Raw genomic sequence first — 21542 nt, forward strand, 5'->3', positions numbered from 1 at the left:
AAAATTCTGCATCGGGCACAATTATTGCGCATTATCAACTTACTATTCAAATGTCTCCGAAGTTGTGCGCTTCGAACGTTTCAATGCACGTTCACGCATCTGCCCGTCGAATTATAAATCGAATTTCATGACAGTATTTATAGTCAATACTCTAATTTAGCCGCGAAAGTGCGGGTCTCGTACGCGACAGCACGCGCTCGCTGCGAGAGCTAGATTCAACTAGAAGAAACGTTTCTGTATGGATAGCAATAGCAACAGCAATAGCAATAGTTATAGCATAGCGATAGCGATAGCAATAGCAATAGCAATAGCAATAGCGATAGCGATAGCAATAGCAATAGCAATAGCAATAGCAATGGCAATAGCAATAGTGATTGAAATAGCGATAGCAATAGCAATGGAAATAGTAATAGCGATAGCAATAGCAATGGAAATAGTAATAGCGATAGCAATAGCAATGGAAATAGTAATAGCGATAGCGATAGCAATAGCGTTTAGCAATAGCGACTGCAATAGCGTTTAGCAATAGCGACTGCAATAGTGATTGCAATAGCGACTGCAATAGTGATTGCAATAGCGCTTAGCAATAGCGATAGCAATAGCAATAGCGCTTAGCAATAGCGATAGTGAACGCGATAGCAATAGCGTTTAGCAATAGCGATAGCAATAGCAATATCAATAGCAATATCAATATCAATATCAATATCAATATCAATATCAATATCAATAGCAACAGCAATAGCAATAGAGTTTAGCAAGAGCGTAAGCGATACCAACAGCACTAATCACATCGACTTACGTTTTTCATTGGTAAATCAGCTCCACAATCAAGCCGGGTACCGTAACAATGAATCAATTTCGGCCGCAAATCCAGTTACGTTAACTTAAGCTTAACGTTCCGGCCGAAGAAGACACTGCCACGTTTCTACGTCGGTGTCCCGGAGTCGCAGTTCTGAATTTCAAATTGTCAGAAACGGAAGCAAGAGAGCAGTCGAGCCTTTGATTTGCGTACGGCTGACCGCGCGTGTACGGGGGCTAGTAACAAAACAATAACAGAAAATTGGCCGCCCTAACTTTCACGAGTGTCAGATTGAGCTTGTTGTGTTGTTCATACCGCACGGTCTGCCTGTTGGTCCCCGAAGCTGTCTTGGTTAGATCATATACATATATAAAGGCTAGCAGAGACCACGGTTGGCCACACACAGGGCTGTCGCCGTTCCCGAATGAATGGAGAATCGCGCGCGGGATGAATTTGTACAAGGAAAAAGGACACGGAGGAATATTACACCGCGAACGAGGGGGGAAACAGATATAGCAGAGCAAAGCAGAGATCTTCTTGCTTCATCTTCGGCTCGATTTGCACTGGTTCGGTGACGTTTCCAGGATAACGCAGGCGGAATCGTTCAACGATGACACACGCTTGTCAATTATTTGTTGCGTCGGACATTCTTCCAAGAGACAATTGTTTGGCATCGAGCGGGGCGTACAAATAATTTCTCTTTGTCGAGATATGAATGTTCGTATCCTGATTTAATACAGTAAATTTTCTCCAATTTTCTTGCAGCTTGCGAACAAAAATAGGCGTAGGACTGGCACAGGGAAATTCGCGGCGACCCGAAATTTGCCATTTCCGGGAGAAATTACTGTGGACGATTCCACTGTCGGCGCGACATCCTCTAACGAGGCTGCGATCGAAGAGGAGGCCAGCCACATTTTTAGGAATTATATGAAGGAATTATATATGTAAGATTTTTGGATCGGGACCTCCGAAGAAACGTGTCGGCGACCGAAATCTCGAATCTGCTTGCCGGATTGCTTTTCGTTTGCATGGCTAGCTGCGCTCGCCGGACATGCAGGTCCCGGCGAGGGAATACAACGAGAGACCAGTGATCTCGGGCCGATACGCGTTCCGAAATGAAATAGCCCGACGACGAGAAGCGCTGTGTATCGGTGACCGCGGAGGCACAGAGTCCAAACCAGTCGCTTGGGCGAAGCAAATTTCTTTGAGAGATGGACCCTCTGCAGGAAGTTCGTTCTCACCCGTTTACACTAGCAATCGATATTTCTGTTTTCTCTAGTGGATTGCGGATGCGGGTCTCTTACTCTCTCCGCGCGCTCTCGAACTGTGTCACCGTGCAGTGTATAGCAACGATACGTGCAGCAGCCGTTATGTAAAAAAGGTGCACGCGAAATTTCTAAATAGAACGGAAACTATTTATTCGTTCTTTAAAATCGATTTCGTCGTCGAAACATTTTTCAAACGTTGCAGCAAGCAGAGACTTCTTCAAACACCTTCCGCGAATTCTTTCTTACGGCTTCGAACGCTTCTGAAATGCCTCGAAACTTTTCGTGGTCGTTTCAAAGCCGTCCATGCTGTTTCAGATGGCGTTATGTACAGGGTGTACACGCGATTTAGAAGAAAAATAGAAACTGACATATGTCCTTTAGTATTTCGAGTAGCCAGATTTTTTTAATGCGAATCACCCGAAAAGGGCTGATTCTTGAGGCCATTTAGAGTCACTTTTTCCTTAGCGAAAATCTTCTACGAGGCTTCGTTTACGAGTTATTAACGAAAAACGGTGACCAATGAAAGATCGCGTTCGGCTGGCGAGAGGCGGCCGAGCGGTCGAAGTCCAGTACCGCTGATTGGCTCGGCCGCCTACCGCTAGGCAAGCTCGCCTCTCATTGGTCAGTGTTTTTCGTCAATAACTCGTAAACGAAGCCTCGTAGAAGATTTTCGCTAAGGAAAAAGTTACTTCAAATCACCCGAGGAATCACCTCTTCCCGGGTGTTCACATAATTATGGAACGCCCTTTATAATGAAGACTATTAGTAGAAAGGAGGAAAATGATTGATCAGCAAAAGGATGCACGTTAGATCAAAGCCAAGCGTAGTTTCAACGACGATTATTTATGTCTCTATTTTTATAGCATATTTAGAAGTGTGCGCGTGTAACATTATAAAATATTATAAAATATTATACCAACCTAGGCGAAGCTGTTCAGGATGCAATATATTCTGCAACTTTTACTGTTCCCAAGTACGCAAATACATCGTCGACGATTGTCGCTTCCACAACCGTGTTGTTAGCGTCGGTTTCGACGCGAAGTAGCTTTACGAATTTATCCTGCGTCCATTCTTCGATCGGTCTGCCAACTACATCGAACTCGGAGTCCTCAAGTAGATTTATAGTAGTTACCGCGGCGCTGGGATACCTTTTGCACCAACCCCCGAGGGGTCCAAATGTGTTTACGGTTCCCGTGCAATGTAAACCGATCACTGAATACGTGGCTTTCCATATATTTTCATGAGCGGGCCGGTTACACAAACGCGCGCCCTCAATCAACATAATTTCGGGAAGCAAGTAGGGGATGAATAATGACATTGTTGACAGTGCATGAAAGCAGACGTACTCGAAGAAATGGAAAAATCTTCGACGTTGCGAGAGATTTCACGGATCATTTAAAAACTCAGATCATCAACCTTAACGACAGAGTTTCGAAAATGAAATATCTCTTGCTATCTCTAGTTTTATAAAGTACAGTAATGTCTCTCTAATTGACAATATGTATGCAATTGTCTGTGGACAATTTTGGAAGAGGAGATACGATTACTCGAGCCTTGCGCTTCGTTTTTATAGTCACGAAATGTCAACAACTGTAAAAAAAAACGAGCTACAAGGCTCAAATAATCGTATCTCCTCTTCCAAAATTGTCCACAGACAATTACATACATATTGTCAATTAGAGAGACATTAATGTACTTTATAAAACTAGAGATAGCAAGAGATATTTCATTTTCGAAACTCTGTTGTTAAGGTTGATGATTTGAGTTTTTAAATGATCCATGAAATCTCTCGCAACGTCGAAGATTTTTCCATTTCTTCGAGCACAATCTGGGCGTAAATTTAAGAGACATTACTGTACAGTGTTAACAGCGAAACAGCCATATTATGATAATATAATAATTTCCCCAATGGTCACGTCATTTCCCCGATACTTTTGTTATGCATTTTATTGCCTGTATGCAGATGCTCGAGTACCTGGCTCCTCTCCAACACTCTTTACCTAATACGTCGGTATTTACACTCGCATTTGCAGCAGACCAGTTGAAACAAATAAAAACGTGACCGATCGTGGTTCTACACCTTAGCATTTCCCTCGCGCACGGTCACGTATTTCTATTAGCACATCTGCTTTTTTCATTGGGGGAAATAAACGCGGCGAAATCAAAGCTACACAGCTCTATGGGTTTCTGTTTTCTTTGCAAAGTACAACAGCCGCGCGCGGACGCATCGAATTTATTGTCAGCACACACACACCTTGACAATGCGGCGACGATGAATAGCGGGACAATGGCGACGATGAATCGCATATTCGCGCGTACGCGTGTGTATATATGTATATATCATATACATACATATATATCGTATATATTTATTTCACGTGTGGCTTTTTCGACCCGTAAAACATGGGCAATAGCTTCGGAAACCTGCGCACATAACAAAATCGTAAAATATTTTTTATTCTCATTGATAGTATTCCTATTTCTCTAGTATTATCTATAAGTATGGTAGTAGCATATATAGTATTCTCTCTCACTCTCCTAAACGTTCCTTCATTATTCCCGAGCTTGTGAACAGGTTTTTACTCGTTTGAATACTTTTTAGCGTCAAAATCAATTCATGGTACAGTAATGTCTCCCTTACTGACGCTCAGATTGTCCACTAAATTGGACAATTTGGGAAGAGGAGATACGATTATTCGAGCCTTGCGTCTCGTTTTTATAATTGCGGACAATTTATAACTATAAAAATAAACCGCAAGGCTCGAATAATCGTATCTACTCTTCCCAAATTGTCCATTTTTGTGGACAATCTGAGCGTCAATTAGGGAGACATTATTGTATTCTGTATCTTTCGAGAGAGGTAGAGAGAGCGAGAGAGAGAGAGAGAGAATAAGATAGGGAGAGAGAGAGAGAGAGAGAGAGAGAGAAGAGAGAGAGAGAGCTACAGATAAAAGAATCTGCGTTCCACTCTTTGTTGCCCCTTCACTCGCCATGGAACCGTTTCTGCGCCCTTCCCTCCGGGTGTTCCGGGCGCAAAACAAAGTCGACGCTCGTAAAATATTATGTAGGATAAGGAGGTCTTGGCTCTGGGCCACAATCAATGGCGATGCAGGAGTCTGGAAAGTTTATCCGGCTAAAGGGCTTAACGTAGCCACCGTTGTCCCAAACTTCCGCTTTATAAATAAACTTCGTCACGACCTCCATTCCAGCATGTCCAGCTTGAGCGCCTAATACCGCTGCAACACACTTATTACAGGTGCATAATGTGCCTGTTCATTGTTTACGTTGCCCGTCGATGTACATGTGCATATAATATATGTGTAGAATCTTCACCGTTCCGCATCGAAGCACAGATTTTCTCTCGTGAAGTCGACCAGTTTCCTACCAGTTCTACCCTTAGCATTAACTTGTTGCACACGCGAGGTTATGTTAAGGCTACGCGAAAGTTACGTCTAGGATGTAACAAGTCGCGTTTATAATATCGAAACGCACTTATATCCGACGTTCTTCTAATATAATTTGCGAGTTATTCGTTTTAAGGATAATCAAAAGGATAATTCAAAGACAGAAATTGCACGATTCCAAAGGGGTGGGTGGGGGAGTGGTCTTTCGGATGCTTCTGTTGGTGGGTCGAACAAACTCTTCGAAATAAATGTTAACGAATATTAGTTCGGTTTCGTTGTCGTTGTGGGTTATTTTAATTAGTGCCGTTTGAGTAATTTTTGTTTCCTGTGAATCCTATCACTGTGACGTTTCGTTTTCTCGTCCGTCGAGTTCTCTAGCGTCGAGCGATGACGGTTGGCGGCATCACGGTCGAAATGCTCGGCGAAATTTCCCACGAGCCAGTGAATCGAGGAAGTTCACGTTAGACATTGTTTCGCGCTTTGCATCGACGTTAGATTATAGCTGGCGCAGAAAAATTCTGTCACGTCCAGCAGGAAGCGACGTGCACGGCGTGTCCTCTATGGTACCGTGAATCGAGTCAGCGTAAATTCAATTTTGGTCAGCACGGAGGGTCCGGGAGTCGCATTATTTTTACCAGCATGTCAGCACGTGGCGGAAAGTACACGCTGCGTGCATTTTGCTGCACCACTGAGTGTCACGGATATTATTGCTTTAATATGTTAACGGGCCGCGATACCGTCCGATGATATTGCCTTTAACAGCATGGCCGATCGAGTTTTACATCGTCTTGTTCGCCATGAACCGCGGAGCCGTTACGTATTAACGAGAGAACGGTTCTACAAAATGAACATTTGTCTTGCTCGATCGCAACAGGAACTTTGTTTCTTATTCTTCGCCCGTATCAGTAGATGTCGCGGCGCGTCGTACAAAGAATAGTTCCGTGGAAAAATAACGGCGACTTATCTCGCTCTTTCAACGGGTTTTTTGCTCTGCACTGTTGAAACAACCTGTTTTTTGCTTTCCGTCATTATTCTCCTCGGTAACGCGGTTTCGTTTCGTCATGTTTGCACAGCGAATTACTAATGGAGACGTCGTCCATTGAACTTCTTCAAATGAAACGACGTAGAACTCGTACATCGCGTGGATTCGCGTGTTCGATAATTATTCGAAAGTTTTACAACGTGGTTGCTGTACACTTCGTACCGCGATTTTATTACAGGGAATTTTCCTTAAGCGACGCTAAGCGTGTACACGAAAATGGACAATTCGGGAAGAGGAGATGCTGATGAACGCAGTCACGGATAACAAAATGTTATGTCAATCGTTTTTCTGATTTTTTCGCGTCGAAATATTCCTGCTCGATTGTACTACGAATATTTCGGCTCACCCCGTGTATGGAGGCTCACCCCTCCGTTTCGATTGCTTGGAAATCGGTGGTTTCTGGTTTTGACACTGTTTTCACCAAAAGGACGCTTCTTAAAATTTTAATTTCACACCAGTGCCTCCCTCTGTTGTCCAAAAAATAAATTCAAGTCATTTGGTTCAGTTTAAAATAGTTATTGCGTTTCAAAATGTGTACGAACACTTTTTTTGAGCAACTGTAAGTATTTTGTGATTATACTTCATGCAGAAGTATGCGGTTATACGTAGCAATCAATTTGAATTCGCGTTTCAGAAATTCTTTCCGACGAGCGATTGTAGATCACCCGGTACGTATCCACGTTAGGTTTCTCTATTTAACTCCATTATCTTGCCACCAGCATAGCGGTCTTGTCCCTTGCAAGTTAGTTAACGAACTGTCACCCATGCATTGTGACATTTAATCTCGCGCTACGCCTTTCTCAGAACAGCTCACAGCTATCGGCTTAATAGGTATCCAGCTTAATGGCATTTAAGAGCGATCGATTAGCGGTTGTGATTATCACAATTGTTATTAAATGGAATTTGTAACAGAGGCGCGGGATCGTGAAATTATAATGTGGTAAATTGAACAAGGGAAATCATCGACGAAGTGTACATATACATGAACGCGTTGGAATCATAGCTGCGTAAACAGATTTTCCTCACTGTGAGAAACAAGAAGCGTTATCATTCGCTAACACGCGCATTGTTTACTGAACAGAATGCACCGTTAAGATGATTTAGCGTTACGTTAATCGCGACCAAGAAAACAACGATCGTTCGAAGACAATGTTCGAAAGACTTCATCTGCTTGGTAAATCAAAATAATGTGAAATTTTATGAAGCGTCTTTTTGGTAAAAATAGCGATTTCTCCAAGTAATCGAAGCGTACTCTATATACAGGGTGAGCCGAAATTCATAGTACAATCGAGCAGGGACATCCTCTTTCCAAAAATTGTGTCCATTGTTGCGCGGAATCTGAGCGCGAATCCGGGAGAAATTACTGTAGAATCTGAGCGCGAATTAGGGAGAATTTGCTGCACTCTCGATTCGAAAGCGATGCGAACGACTCGCTGGCTGGCAGCTTTATTCGCTTAAACTGATCAGAAGCTCCACGTGAGCTGGGCCGTTCCAAAGTGTTTTCCGTATTGTTTGACGAAAGTTTTCGTACATGGGGAATCGATATAAGAAGGACAAAGCCGGATCGTAGACTGCGGGGGGACAAGATGAAGAGCCTGGTTATTGGTACGTCACGATTAATCGCCTCGGTTGACCCCGGTATAATTGAATGAAACTTCTCAAGAATTTCACTTAACTCCGAAGACGACGATCCAATGTGTTACCGATTCCTACAACGAGAGTTTGCCTGCCCAAAGGAACTTTGGACGTTTATCAAGTGAACCACTTGTGTCGCCATGAAATCATCCGGCTCTTCCGCTCGTTCTGCCGCGTCTTTCTCTCTTTTCAGCCGGCGTCCACACCTTCTTTCCCGTTCTTAGTTCTCCGGTGTCGAGTTTCTGGGGACAGGAATATTAATAGACTCGAGATGAAATACCAAGGGAGATCGTCTAGTCGTCGTCACCTGGTAATAAAGAGGAGGCCGCGCGATAATGAATATCAACATAAGGTGATAATGCTTCTTACCGGAGCCTCATTAATTCTCCGCAACCCCGAATTAATCCTGCTGTGTAACACGAATTATTTCCAGTTCGCCGCTTTCTCGCATTGCGATGCATTTTTCAGGATTTTCATTGTTCCCTTCGCGGGGACAACGCCGGTCTAGCGTTTTAATAAGATCGGCTCGCTTGTTGTGTCTATTTTTTTTAAGGGTGTGTACAGTGAAAAAGATTTCTCTGCGAGACCGATAGCCGAAGAAGAAGAGCATTTTTTATGGAGCACCTGAATTATTTTGATCAATATCAGGGGAAAAAGTGACCGAGTCGACGGGCTTTCCAAGCTCGTTGCATATTTTTTCACGTTAATACGAATTTGTTGTGCACCACGATGTCGCAGTCGTCGCCAAGCCTAATCAAGAGCGACGCAACAATTTCAGAACTCGAGGTAAAATTGATAAAAATTCGCGGTAAAAGCAACAAGTACGTACGATTCTCGTGCACGATAAGCATCGCAAAGTCGCGCCGAAAATATGAAGTAACTCCTCTTATCCCGAATGCTCCATCAGATATTAAAGTGCCTCGTTCGTTACGGACATCCGCGTTGAGCGCGGTAAATGTTTCCAGCGTTACCGACTTTCTCCAAACCAATGTTGTATTTTTACTCAACGGTGTTAAATAGAGTCCTTAGCTTCTCCCCGGAGATATTTCCAAGCAGCTTTCGCGTTATTAATGGGCTCGCTTATTCCTGCTGCTTTGTCGACTAACGTTCCCGTAGCTTACTCGGCAAGAAAGTGCAGCGCAGGAAACCACCGTGTTTTATAACAGTCGGTATCTTTCCCTTATGGTTTTCCATCGGCGTCGTCTCTTTTTACTCCCGTGTTGCGACCCATTTCAGCCGTCACAGTTGTCCATGCCGCCGCGTCACAGACGCGTTTTAGTCGTTGCCTCGCCTCTACGGCAAAGAATACGCGCGTAAACGTATTTCCACCGAAGCCATCTTACGGTGCAAGATTTGTTGTACAGGCTGGACCAAAATGCTGGGTAAAGCAACAATTTAGGTACGTGAGGTTCGAATAATTGTATCGTTTTTTGCCAAATTGTCCATTTTCGTGTGTGCGAATTAGGCAGAAATTACTGTACTAGGTACGTGACCGTCGAATCGTGTCATGTGGCCTATGAATTGCCTTCGAATCGTGACACGTGGCCTCCGAATTGCTTTCGAATCGTGTCACGTGGTCTACGAATTGTCTTTGATGCTATATGGCCTCCGAATTGCCTTGAAATCGTGTCACGTGGTCTACGAATTGCCTTCGAATCGTGTCACGTGGTCTCCAAATTGCCTTCGAATCGTGGCAAAAAATTATAAATAAAAAAGTTAAGACATCGTGTTTATTCTACAGCCTTTTTCCGCAGACTGCCCCGAGTTCGTATAATAAAATCAAGCCGCAAGGTCCGAAGAATCGCGACATTTCTGGGAGAAATTGCCGTAGTCCCAAACTCGATCACTATGTGCTGCGAGTATGTTTGCGACAGCTTGTTTTTAAGGGATATCGAAGGCGGATAGCCCGACGCTACACCGCTTTCGGTTAATTGATGGTAGGGTCAGGTATTCAGCGTGGCCTCTCAAGGCATAGTTTCGTCAGCGGACGAAGTTGCGCAGGTACTCGATCAGGTAAGGATCTGGTTATGGAGTGTGGGAAGGCAGGAGTATCTTCTGGTAAGAGGACCGTGTTAGACCGCTCGGCACTTACCAGAGAACCGTAATTGAACGCCGCCATTTCTGCCGAGTAACAGTAACAAAAGTATGTAACATACGCAGATCCACAAACGCATCTTAAAACAATTTTAATAAAAATATGGAACCGTCAACATATTCTTTGGCCCGCGAGGTCTCCTCCGACAATTCGCGACCAATCAAAATTGACGCTGATCACGTTGCAAAAACCTTTCTCTTCGTCCGAAACGCGAAGGTACAAGCGTGAAACAAAGACTGCATAGGAACGAATTAATATAAAAATCCGATTGTTTCATCGAGCAACTGCACGGCCGAATACTTTTTGGTTCTACTTTCGTAACCTTTTCAATGGATTTTCGAAGCTTCGCCGTTGTTTCGAAGAAACATGCTGGCAGCCATGGCGTGCAATTTGACCGAAAGTGGTTCAATCTTTTAACAAAGAGGTAAGTGAGTTTGGAATATTTTATTGGAAACCGATAATGCATTTGCATAGACGTATCCGCCGATTTTGTTAGAGTCTGAAGATACTACCCGTTCGACTGAATGCGATATATATTTTCTACAGAATCAATTCAACTTGCAATACCGCGTCTGCGCACATTATAAAACTTGCATAATTCTGGACATACACACGCGCCCGCAGTTCGCGTGCACACGCGCGACATGCATATATTCAATGATATTTAATAGCTGCGTCTGTTGAATTTATAATACGCGGTGTTCCGAAATTATTTCAATTGCTCGAAATGACCGACTTCAGAGGTCATTCGAAGTAGTTTATTCTCTTTAAAAAAGTTCCTCTTTCCAAATTGGTCCATTTTCGTTTCGAAGCTAAGACTCAATTAGGGAGAATTTATTGTATAGAGTAATTTCGCTAGAGGAAATGACAAATTTCGGAGTGTTGTGAATTTCTTCATGCTAGTTCTACGCCTATGTAATTAATTGCTACGTCGATGCTAAGGTTCCATAAAGTTGGTCAAGCTTGTGACGCGGCACGCGACGCGAATTCCCGGAATTGCCTTTGAATCGTTGCATGTGGCCTCCGAATTGCCTTCGAATCGTTGCATGTGGCCTCCAAATTGCCTTCGAATCGTATGCGACTTCCAAATTGCCTTCGAACCGTGTCATATAGCCTCCGAATTGCCTTCGCGACTTGGTATTCCCTAATCTGCCGGTTTCGATTCCGATCTCCGTAAATTTCCGGGAGAAATCATGTGTCCGGAACAAATAAGCGAATGCGAACCCGAAAAAGATATTCGATCAACCAAATATCTGTGTCTCAGGAGGCAACTGACGCAGGCCCGCTCTGTCTAATCTATTCTCTAATTAGATCGCTATTCGCTGGGGGCAATGTTTCGCCCAGCTATTGTTCGGCTTGTCAGTGCGGCGAGCGGTTCGGTCCGGTGGTTGGTCCGTAGTAGCGGTTAAATCGGCGCTGTAATCGGTTCGGCGGTCGGAACGATAGCGTTTCGGATGACGGGCAGACTTTCGCTAACTGTACCGGGTGGTCAGCACCCTGGCCATTGGTCGGGCCCAGGGGATCCTTCGCATGTACGTCACTGGTCAGCACCCTGGTAACAGTGCAGAGGTCATAGGATGATTGCCCGCGGGGAACACAGACTCCGGCGGCTTCGATCGGAGGATAAAGACTTATTCGACCGATTGGGTGGTTAGCACCCTGCTCGACCGGACGGCTTCCAGCAAAAAAGAAGGATAAAGAATGTTCGCCGAGCTGACGGTATATTGCGAGAAACACGCTCGTACGTTTCGCTCGTTTATACGTACAACGTCTGCCAGGGAACTTTTAACATGTAAAAAAAAAGATTCGAGCGATTGGGTGAAATTTTTAGGAAGTTTTTCATTTTTGAAAGGTGCTCCAATATTCGATTGATTAATTGCCCCAGTTTTCAGTTTGCAATAGTTCACGCGAATTCAGGGTAAATACTTCGGTTTTCCTTTGTTCCTGTTTCGAGACTGGAACTATCGAACCGATTTATTTCTCTCACAGTTATTGCAAATACAGAGACATTTCTATCAGAAATTTTGTTGACAAATTCGTTGAATAGCGTAGCTTACAACCGTTGCAGCGAATTATTATTATAAGATATCGCACGAAGTTCCCCATATATCTGTTCCTTTTCTATTCGAACACATTGTTTTATAAGAATGCCAAGATTGCTTAATAGAACGATATACATTAATCGCGTTTGGAGCTCGGAAACATTCGACAAGCCGAAGCGCCAAAACAGAAAGAATAAATATATCGGGAATATCCTGTCGATCCATTCGCAGGACATCTGTTCAAATTGAATTATTTCCATGCACATAGCACTGCCACAGTGTAGCTGCACGCGATCGCTGGGATGTTTGCTCCGGAGTCCCCGTGATTGGTTCGTTGCATATAAGTCCACGACTATTTCGTCGGGGTGGTTGGTTAGTCTTGATCTGTAACTACCGCGTAGTCGCATTAGTTCCTCTGGAACGGTGTTTAATTGGAGCTGCTTCCGAATTTCGTCGCTTCGAACCTAACATATTCCAATTACCGTTGCTCGAAGAATTTTGCATTGCTGCGTTCCGATACTTTGTTACGTGGCTTTTCATGATCCACACTCGACGACGAGCTCGCAATATCATTCGATTTTTTAGTATTATTGTCAGAACGACTGTCAATATTTTCCATTGGATCTTTCTCCTCTTAAGTTGGATTTATTATTATTATGTTGGCTTCGATCCAGTTGCGACATGTTTTTATAGTTAACAGACAATCGGTTACTATAAAAAGGTGCCGCGAGGCTCGACTAATCGTATCTCCTCTTCCCAGATTGTCCATTTTTGGGCAGAATCTGAGCGTCAATTGGGGAGAATCGACCACGATTTAACGGTATCGCGGCTTTAAATTGATCTTTCGGGAGATTAAATAAGTCAGTGTAACTGGACAGTCGTATAATACGGTATTAGATTATTGGATAAAGTTGTCCGGCATTACCGTTTGTATAGAATCGTGGGTGGTAAGCATTGGCACAATGATAGCTGTCCCGTAATAGCTTGACTTAGGCAAAGTAGTATAAGCCGGCAGTGGTCAGCCGTAATGACAACCTCAGAATAGGTAGCGCGACCTCAAACTAATGGCGGCTATTAGTAGTAGTCACTAGGTTTTATCCGATGGGACATAGAATTACAATAAAGCGTAGCGAAAACAACGGCACCGCGTACGCGGCGATTCTCGGTTGGTTAAAGTCATAAACTCGCGAGCTCGTATGTTCGTCCTTATCTACGGCAGACGAATTAATTTTCGGATAGCAAACTTCACGGCAGGATGATTAAACCCGCGCCTATTTACGGAATAATATAATAGAATAACTTCGCCGCGAAAACGGATCGACGCCTCGTGACCATAAATTACGAAATTTTAAGCGGACAGAAAATAAATCGAAATAAACTGTTTCGACTAATTATTTTGTTGGTAACACAGTGGAAGAATGTTATTATTCGAGACTCTTCTTAAGTCTCCACAATTTTATTTCATAGTTCAACTATTCGTTGTTAAGTTAACTAATCATTTTTCAACTATTCGTGTTGCAGAAATTATATCAGCAAATTTCTTTAAGATTGTTTCTTACAGAAAATTGTTGCTATTTCTTGGACTTGCAAATTTCGCTACGTGGGCGTTATCCGAACAGGAAACCACCCCCGATTTTCATTATTCCAAGCATGCTCACATCTAAGTTTGCGAACTGTCCCACAACCATGATGGAAGAGGTTGTTGTATTTTGATGGGACTTGGAATTATGAACATAGACTCGATGTATCTTATAAATTAGTTAGTTAGTTGGTTAGTTTACATCGTGGCTTTGAGACGAAGTGTTTTATTATCGTTAACAAATCAATTCATTCTGAAATTCGTTAAATATAATCCACTCCGCAAACTTTCTGGGAATTAGTATTCCATAATGAAATTGAATAATTGCTACACAGTAAATTCTCGCTAATTTTCCTGCAGCCTGTAAACGAAACTGGACAATTTGATTAAGAAGAAGGAAACAGTTGTTCCATTTTCATTCAAATGCACATTTAGGTGATCAAATATGCAGCATTTGCTTCTATGCACTTTTGCTAATGCAATCTCGATAACTGAATAGAATGTAATTTTTAAACGTGCGACCGATCAATTATTAATACAATCAGTAATAAATTAATAGCGAATAGATACCGATAGTACTCGCAAAAGATAACTTCGATTCCAAAGTATGGATTATTATGCCACGTGAGCTTTGAGGAGTGTACATGAACTGCATGTATAATGTACAAACAGCATGTTGGTTATCATATATACACACACACATACCGTGTATGTGCATCTGGTAGATCTATCGGAAGATTCTAGAACTACCCGCTAACTTGGTTGTTTGTCAATTTTAGGCGAATAACTCTGAGAAATACAGTAATTTCTCCCTAATCGACGCTCAGCTTGCGCACAAAAACGGACGATTATTCTCGCGGCTCGTTTTTATAATTGTTGACAATCGATGACTATAAAAACGAGCCGCAAGACTTGGACAATCGTGAACTATACAATAGAAATATTTGTTTACTTTTAACACAACCGAATCTTCGGTTCGAAATTTGCAAAATAATTAAAAGAAGATTATCACGCTACGATTGCCCCGCCATATAATTTTGCGACAGCTGTAAATTAAATCAGATGCTTCGCTAAGTATCTTAGATTTTGTCTGGCCTTTCATAGAGCTTGAAACAATAAAAATTAGAGCCCAGGAATAAGAGATCGGCGATACCAGCCGCGTTCAACGGTCCACTTCTCGCAGTACACTTTTCCTTTGCTATTGGTATTTACATTTCTCGATAATATTTAATCAACTACTAATGTTCGCCAACTGTGAGTCGTCTCTATGGTCGACAATCACCGCTAACCCAGTTCCATCACCTCGCCGAGGATACGGGGCTTAACACACGTAGCTAATTTTCAACCCCCACGGCTCGATGGACGGTGGATTACGTTTCACGGAACGACTGTGTCTACGGACGTACAGTTCGATGTACGAGTTGCCAGTGTACGTTTCTATGAACGTTTAGGAACGTTTAGAGCCTTTGTGCACTTCGGAACATCGTGCCAATATCATATGAAACGGGAGCCACGAAAATGAATGACATTCGAATTTCTCTGTGCTTGGAAGTACGAAAGATAATAAATAACCTTCTGTGAAAGAGATACGAAAGATAATAAATGCGAAAGATGGAACGTATGTAATAAGAGAGTATGAAAGATAATAAATAATCCGATAAATAATCTCGACAGAACCGTTTTAGAAGAATAAAGCGAAGTACGCAGGTACGTACGGGCACAACGCGCTTTATACAGGGTGTCCCAAAGCCCCGGTCACGCCTGAAAGAGTGCGATCCCTCGAAGATAGTCGAGTGTACACGATTCTGCAATTAGATCGAAATCGACGTTCGCTAAATTGAAAATTTCGCGAGAAGAATAAGCATTAGTTCCGAAAAATACCTTAGTTCGTGCAAAATATATGCGTATTAATTAATTAATTAATTGCGTATTAATCGCAAGAACTGCGATTAATAAGCTGCGAATAAAGTTCCCCTTTCAGAGTTCACGACCTTTTGACTATTGTATACTCGACGCATTCATTCTTCTCACAAACGCCCGAAGATCCGCAGTCTAGTAATTAATTACTAGCGTCGTTCTACTCCTTCAGTGGCGTAGACCCACGGAATGTATTCACGTTTTCCCGAGACGTCTCCGGGAAAAGAAATTAAATAAATTGTATGCCGCTTCCGATGGTCTGCGCAGGGTTTCAAAGGAATGTCGCGTTATAACCGTGAAAGAGCGGACCCTGAAGTAGCTCGAAGTAACTCTTTCCTTAGCGAAAATCTTCTCCACGGTTTCGTTAACGAGTTATTAAAGAAAAACACAGGCCAATCAGCCAGCGAATACGGTTGCCGCACCCGCCCTCCCCGCCACTGCTGTGTTGAGCTAGCCGTGTACCACCATTCGTGCACCGTACTCGTTTGCTCCGATTGCTCTGCGTTTTTTTTTTCATTAATAACTCGTTAATAAAGCTGCGGAGGATATTTTCGCCAAGGAAAAAGTTACTTCAGATCACCGCAGGGATTACCCCTTTCCGGATGAAACGAGAGCTCCGGGCCTCCTTGTATACGAATGACCTTTCATTCGCATCGTCTTACTTGATGAGCATTACTTTACTTGTCGAACGATCCTCGCACTGCAGCAGCATTTACTCCCAATGCAAATATGCACGTGTCGGAGATATTTCTTCCTTGCAGTAATTTCTCTCGGAAATGCCAAATTTCGGGTTGCTGTGAATTTCCCTGAAGGTACGCGGCGGACATAGTATTTCATCCTAAATCGCGCTCAGATTGTGCACAGAAATGGACAATTTGGGAAGAGGAGATACGATTATTTGAGCCTCGCGGCTTGTTTTTATAGTTGTTGCCTTCGAATCGTGACATGTGGCCTCCGAAGTGTCTTTTAATAGTGTCATGTGGCCTTCGAATTGCCTTCGAATCGTGTCACGTGGTCTCCCAATTGCTTTTGATGTCATATAGCCTCCGAATTGCGTTCGAATCGTGTCACATGGCCTCCAAATTGCCTTCGAATCGTGTCACATGGCCTCCAAATTGCCTTCGAATCGTGTCACGTGGCCTCCAAATTACCTTCGAATCGTGTCAGGTGTCCTCCAAATTGCCTTCGAATGCGGAAATCACGAATTATCGTCACATGGAATCCTTCTAACTCGGAATGCCAACGTATGAAGTCAAGGGAAGGCTTATTATTATACATTCGAGTGTGCCCAAGTGCCATTAATTTCCGACGAACGCTCGAGAACGTAAATGCAAAATAAGAACAGCGCGCCGGTGCCGGCGACGAAAAAAAGAAAGAGAAAAGAAAAAGAGAAAACGCGGTTGTCGTTTTTAACGGTAAAGCGACAAGTATCCGCATTCAACAACCGTGTAAAAATGCAAACGCGCATTACAGATAGCCCCGACGCTCGCTGGAAGAGGAAACTAAACGACTGGTGAAATTCTGAAGCGACCGGTAGCACTCGAAAAGCTCGAAGGACGATAGCCAGGTCGTATATCATGCCGATAGCGCGGCAAAAGATGCAGGGAAACGAGCGTGGCTCGGTCTCTCCTCGCCGGCTGAATAAAACGAGAAGAAAGCGAACCCTGGTGAAATCATAGGAGGGAAGACCGCTCGAAACGTATCCACGCACCTGCAACTCTCGCTATAGACCGTTATAATATTTGTTCGGTAAATATTAGCCGCCCGATCGATGCGGTTATTTATGTGCTGGTGAAATTCGGGGACAGTTAGTTTGCGCTCGACGTTAGGGTACCTCTCTGGTTTTTTGCGCTCGACACGCGCGCGTTTATGAATTCATGCTCTGCGGCCTTTTTTATCTTCGCAGTCTGATGCATCGGCATGATGCACTTGGTCAAATGCACTTGTCAAATAACCTTGACATTTGACCATGGCTCTTCTGAAACAAAAGTTCAAAATTCATTTGGAACATGCGAATTATTTCGTAGGAGTACAAACGTACGAAGAGAGGGAGAGAAAAAGAGAGAGAGAGAGAGATAAACGAGTTTTAAAATTGCATCGGATAAAAATATAAAAATAAATAAAATTGCATTGAGAATATTTCAATTAGATAAGAGATATCCAGCTTGTTACGATATATCGTGGAGTCGTTTTCATATCGAATGATTTTATAGTAGAAAATTACTGTCGAGCAATGTCGATACACAGCTCGTTATTTTGTTGCATAACCATGGGACTGCGGTATAATTTATAGTTGTAAGACGTCGCATCCGCTGCGGCGCTGATCACACTCAATTCAGACGTTTTTCCTTCCGCGTTTCCCTCTCCGAACTTCTTCCTTATCGAGACTACAATGTCGGGGAGTTACTCGACGAACTCTTAATTAGGATCCAAATAAAAAAAGACTGAGAAGTCAGGAAATTGAACGGCCTGGGCGGACTGATCGGTAAAAACGTGAAAGCCAAAAGGTCGTTGGAAAAGGATAAAAACGTCGCCGGCTCGGGGGGTAAGACCCCGCCGCCACTCGAAGCACACTGGAATTATTTAATTTCTCGTTTGCGGGAGTTCGCGTCGCTTTCGAATTTAGCAAATTAAAAATTAGAATCGGCCTTACGGCCGACAAAGATCAAAGAACATCTGCGCGTTGCGAGCATCGACGAAGATATTCCACCTATTTTCCGAGGCTCTGAAATTATCGACGAGACATTTCCGAGGTTGTTAACTCTTGTTAGATTCTTTCGTAGTATCGACAGGATGTCGCTACTAGATTCCCTGGACGAGCAAGGAAAAAGACAGGTCTCCTACTTCTTTCTTCTTTTTTTCGGGATTTAATGACACGTAAAGTTATGGTGATTTTGTTTGAGTTTGAATTTCTTGAAAATTGAACTTTCTATAGAAAAACTAAGTTAAAATCGAGTTAGAATTAAGATAAAATCGAGTTGAAATTACGTTGCGGTAGCAAGTAATACGTAATACACGACACGGTGTCTGCGAAAGCTTTATTTATTGGAAGCGGAGCCAAAATATTTCAACTATCGTGATCGAGCAAAAGACTCAAAATGTAGCTGTAAAACTGTGATAAACACTGTCAAACGCTAAAAAAATCATTATTCGAGCCTTGCATCTAGTTTTAGCTATAAAAACGATAATGGCGCGCAATCTGAGCGCGAATTAGCGAGAAATTACTGTATTTTCAATTTTAGGAATCGTTTACCCCGAGTCTGCTCGACGAGGATAATCCGAACGTTGCGTTGATTCGAGAGAAAAAAAGGTGCCGCATATTTTTTTAATTAATCGCAGCGGTAATTGAAAAATTCCGGAGCGGAGCCACAAAAGCGTGCACGTCCGTGGCTAATCAACCAATCGGCGGGCGTCCTAGCTTCGATCAGAATGTAAATTATATTGCCTCTCGCCGACTGCATTGCGCCAGCCATCTCAAAGAAAAGGTTTAGTGAAGAGCGATAAAACCGGCTATCGTATTCCGCTCCCCTAAATGTACGCTGACTTTTTAAGACTGCGTTTGACATCGGGTTCCCTTTGCCAACTTCCACAAATAAGAAGTTCTGTCGTTTTCTTCTGTGCCGCGGAATCCGAAACGAGCTCGCGAGGTTATTATTTTCATCGATATTGTTGAAGGCTTCGACGCGATGTTGTTACCCCGTATTATAACGATGCTAATTCATTTAACCAATACGTATCGTTGCTAGATTTTTCACGGATGCTAGCTAGAAGCATGTTACAACGTTAACGCAGAATCGATGGCATCGTATCGCCGTTTGTCATCGTTCAATGCGTCGTTTTTTTTTTATGCTATTCGTTGCAGGGACATGAAACGCTCGTTTTATTAAACGAATATATACAGTAATGTCTCTCTAATTGACGCTTAGATCGTCCACAAAAATGGACAATTTAGGGAGAGGAGATGCGATTATTCTCGATCCGTGCGGTTCATTTTTATGGCCACGAATTGTCAACGATTACTGTACAGCCTAAAAATAATAATTATTAAAGAATAGAAATCTAAAGAATTATTACTATATATTATTGCTGTATAAAAGTGCTCGTCTGAAATAAAAAGAAGCGAAAACGATCGTCGACGAGAGAACAGAAGCAAAGAAGAACGAGATATAAATGTGTCGAAAAATGTTAGCGCGGTTCCGGTTATTACAACGGTAATTATGTACCGCAGTGCGCGCGTTTTTTCTCCTCTCTGCGGCGTGCGCCGGATCGAACATTTTTTGTTGACGAACGCATTTATCCGATTCCTGTAAATGGGTTCGCCAGCATGACGCCACGCACACGCGTTCACCACCGATTTCGGAGTAAATTCTCCGTAATATTCAGTGCCGCGTGCAGTGTGCCATCGTTCGTACCAACGTTTAATGCCGCAGTACAGAATCTAGGTGCTGCTACCGTGAGATCAATAACCCATAAAGGGTAGTTTCCCGGGAGGCAGTGTGTTTTCATTCCATCGGATCAGGAGTATTTTGGATGCCAATATAGGCTCCCGCTATTCGTATGTTAAACCTGCAATCGACTACCGCGTTAAACAAACTGTTATTCTCAGATGAACCAGCCATTTCTTTTAAACCACCTCGTAGTCAAGCTGCGCGGAATATCGTGCACCTATGGACGCGCGCGCGCAAGAGAGAGGAAGAGAGAGAGAGAAAGCCTTCGAACGTTTATTTTTACTATCGGCGTTCTGCTATTCTAAAAACGAACTATCCGCGGGCACTGGTTATTTAGAAACGTTCGAATTTCAGAGCTTTTACGGTTTCCTTACGCAGCCCTCGGAACATATTTCCGCGGATCTGATCCGAGGAAAATTGATGACGTTAGAAGCGTCGAAATTATGTTGCTGTAAAGCGCGTTTCGTAGTCACGGTGCATTTTAAAGTTGGAACGTTCCCGGCGGCTGGCGAAAAAGTCGCCCCGGCAAAAAGTGTTCGACCACCTTTCAAAACGCAAGAACTTTTTCCGAACTGGTCTAATTGACTCGAATCTTTTTTTTTAAATGTTAAAGGGACTGGTTTACGGTGCTATGACTGGCATGGTTTTCTTTTTTAAATTCTGATATTGCATAAAACGACTGATAAAACTTTTTTATCTGAACCTGGATCTACTACTTTGCTGTACTAAAACTGACGCTGTAAATCTTCTGTAAATCTTCTGTAAATCTTCCATAAATCGTATGTAAACGTTTGTAAATATTATGCGAACAAACTAAATAAATAAACAAAACAGCAACACAAAATGCTATTATTTTAACACGTCGAGTGCTACGTTGATCGCAAATGGGCGACATTATCTTTGGTCCAGTTACAAAAATTTAATTTTTATTGTACCAAATGCTAAATATTAATTTTTATTATATTAAATACCATATAAATTGAATTTGCCTACGATGGACCAAAGTTAAACTATTATTTACTAAGGTTCACCGTCGCTTAGGTAACTTTCTTGTTTCAGTTTCAATTAATCGAACGTCGCTTTGATTTCATGGGAATTTTGAATCGAGAAGAACTATTGAGACGCTGCCTCCGTTTCGCCGACATCGATACAGATAAATTTGTTTCCTCTGTCAATGTGTACACAAGTATTAGAAGCGAGCAAAGAGAGCCGTCGAGCCGGACGGCCTTCAGATCCTCTGTATCGCCGTGCAAACATTTCGATCACTAGCGATCTGTTTTGAATGGCGCGTGGATCGGCGTCACTTGATTAAC

Source organism: Megalopta genalis, chromosome 13, assembly GCF_051020955.1.
Source record: "Megalopta genalis isolate 19385.01 chromosome 13, iyMegGena1_principal, whole genome shotgun sequence".
In the NCBI taxonomy this organism is placed as follows: domain Eukaryota; kingdom Metazoa; phylum Arthropoda; class Insecta; order Hymenoptera; family Halictidae; genus Megalopta; species Megalopta genalis.